The following is a 2,989-nucleotide window of genomic DNA, read 5'->3' as shown; positions in this document are numbered from 1 at the left end:
ATTGTCATGCATTTCCTTCTAGGCTTATTCCATCTGCAATTTTGACAGGGTTGTGATCACTTTGTAGCCTACTTACTTCATTTGCTATTTTATCATACTACTTCATTTTTCTGAAACACTTCATTAACACAATTTTTAACTATTACATATTTTATTGTGAATATAGCATACTTTAATTTACCATTTGTCTAATGTTGAACAAGTAGCTTGTTTCAAATTTTTACTGCTATAATTAAAACTATTATGAACATCTTTGTTCATAAGACCATTATATTTCTGAGTATTTACTTAGATACTTTGAAGAATCAATATAGGTCAAAGGGAATTATCATTTTAAGGGTACCTTTTCCCCCCAGAACTACACCAAATAATATCTGCGAGCAGTGCATCCTTTCTGTTTGTTTTATTGACTCCATCCCTAAAACCCAACCTTAGCAAGCTCCTGTCTAGAATCCTTATACATGAAATGAGTTATACCAGGCTCATCTAACAAAGAAACTTTGTTCATCTTCAATATCCAGGCTCATCTAACAAAGAAACTGCATAGGACTAAAAGAGAAGAAAAAGAGAACAAAGAGGGAAAAAAGAAGAAAAACTAGATGAGAAAGGAGGGAGGGAAGGAGAAAAGCAGACAGAAAGGGAGGAAGACAGGTATGCAGGAAACAGAACTGTTGTGAAGGAAACCGAACCTGCAGTTTCCCCAGTCTAAAGGACAGCACTTTACACTAACTAGTTTTTCTCAGTGTCCTTTTTCTGATTCATGACTAGGGACTGACATGCATAAAACAGGTTCCAAATCCTCCTTCCTAAATAGCACTCTTCAAAATCTGAAGCTTATAAAAATAGAAATATACTTTAAATTAGCCCTCTTTCTCCTTTTGCCAGGGTACATGAGTTTTCAGGCATATCATCTCATTTGAATCTTCAGTCAATTACTGTGAAATAGATATTATAACCCCAAATTTACAAATTAAAAAAACAAAACAAAACTCAGGTTAAATGTATTCTCCTGTGTCAGCTAGTAAATGGTAGCGCTAGGTCTCAGGTTTAGTGACTCTAACTGTACTCAGCTGCAAGTTCTCTGTGGCTTCTTGATTTCTATTAACTTTTCTGATTCCTCATGCCAGCATTGCCCTGGCATTCTTGGATCTTTGCCTGGACTTTGCTTCTTTATTCTGGGCTTCTTGCCTAGTTACTTCAAACTGCTACTGCCCACATCTCAATCTGTCAATTTGCCAGCTTCATATTAAATCGTGTGTTTATTTAAGAAAACTTCTTTTTGATGTATTTTAGACAACAAGGAGACTTTATTAGAATATCTAGTGGAGATAGTTCCCCTGAAAGGTGACCACTGACCTCCTGTTCGCTAAGAGGTCTGACTTTTACCCTGCCAGTAGCCTCTTCTGCACCCCCATCACCATGCTGGGTGCAGGAGAGCGGCTGTTCCCACACGGATCCAGTTGTTATAACATTGTGGAAAAAAACTGTTCATCCATGGCATGTCTCATCTTCTTGGACACAGAGAGTATATGTCCCTGATAATTGAGTTGTGGCCATTGGAACGTGAGAGAAAGTCCTATGTGCCCCTTCCATGCCTAGAAAAGTCTTATGTGTGCAAAACAATCTTTCACACTCATTTTCCTTTCACTGGCTTGAAGCAGACCTTTGAAACTACATGCTGAAGATGGTGGAGCCGCAGATGGAAAGAACCTGGGAGCTTGAAAGAAAGACAGCTATTGACAAGGAAAACCCATTTAGGATTTTACATGAGCAAGAAATAAACTTCTTTCTTGTTTGTTCTATTATACATTTTTGGAGTTTATATGTTTCACCAGTTAACCTGCTTTACTTTTTCCAATCTGCCATCTGCAGTGGAAATGCCACCAAGATGCAGATTTTTGTGAAAACCCTTTTGTGGAAGACCATTACTCTCAAAGTTGAACCCTTAGATAAAACAGAAAATTTAAAGGCCAAGATCCAGGATAAGGAAGGAATTCCTCCTGATTGGCAAAGACTGATCTTTGCTGGCAAGCAACTAAAAGATGGACGTACTTTGTCTGACTACAACGTTCAAAAGGGGCCCCCTCTTCATCTTTTGTTGAGCCTTTGTGGTGCTGCTAAGAAAAGGAAGAAGTCTTACACCGCTTCCAAGAAGAATAAGCATAAGAGGAAGAAGCTTAAGCTTTCTGCCCTGAAATACTACAAAGTGGGTGAGAATGGCAAAATCAGTTGCCTTCGTGTTGGGAGTGCCCTTCAGATGAATGTGGTGCTGGAATTTTAAGGCCAGCAACTTTGACAGATGTTATCATGGCAAATGTCTGACCTATTGCTTCAACAAATCGGAAGACAGGTAATTATATATGGGTTAATAAAAGACATGAACTAACAAAAAGAATTTTAAGAGATGTTTAATTGCTAATTAAGGCATACCTCTGCCTAAGAGATGTTTAATTGCTAATTAAGGTGTACCTCTTTGGTGTTGTGGTCTGGCTACACTGCAAAATTAAAGACATTCATTTTTAAGCTGGAATTTTCAAAAAGAGTTTGTGTGTGAGATTGTGCATGTTTATTTATGTGTATCAAATACTTTTTAGGATCTAGGACCCTTATTGTTCCTGCAAGCTTTGAATCTATACAATAAAGCCTGCATCACTGCTTTGCTTTTTAAAATGGCATAGTTGCATTGTATTTAACAGCATATTACCCCAAGATTGGAAGGCAGCAGATCCTTGTGAGAGTAGTCTCCTAATCCAGTCCACGTCAGCATTCCCATGGCGATGCAGCAATCTCCAAGGAAACCCATGTGGCCATTAATAGGTAGGACTGCTAAGGCAGAAGAGCCCTGTTCCCTCTTTGTATTTTAACTGCCAGCAGTGCCGTGTCATGAACCTGACAGGCTTTTAGAGATGTGACGAAGAATTAATTACGAGGTCTTGATGACTTACATGGTGCATGCAGGACTCATGGGGGTGTGAGAAGGATAAAAGGA

General features: G+C 38.6%; 1 pseudogene; it reads left to right on the top strand.

The window, feature by feature from the left end:
• Positions 1-1,888: 1,888 nt before the first annotated feature.
• On the top strand, positions 1,889-2,354 carry LOC129067127 (ubiquitin-40S ribosomal protein S27a-like; annotated as a pseudogene).
• Positions 2,355-2,989: the final 635 nt, after the last annotated feature.

Source organism: Pteronotus mesoamericanus, unplaced genomic scaffold (genome assembly GCF_021234165.1).
Source record: "Pteronotus mesoamericanus isolate MK-2021 breed Mesoamerican mustached bat unplaced genomic scaffold, CSHL_Meso_final contig_20, whole genome shotgun sequence".
Lineage (NCBI taxonomy): Eukaryota > Metazoa > Chordata > Mammalia > Chiroptera > Mormoopidae > Pteronotus > Pteronotus mesoamericanus.
Note: the sequence above shows the minus strand (reverse complement) of the source record. Positions and strands in the feature narration are given on the sequence as shown.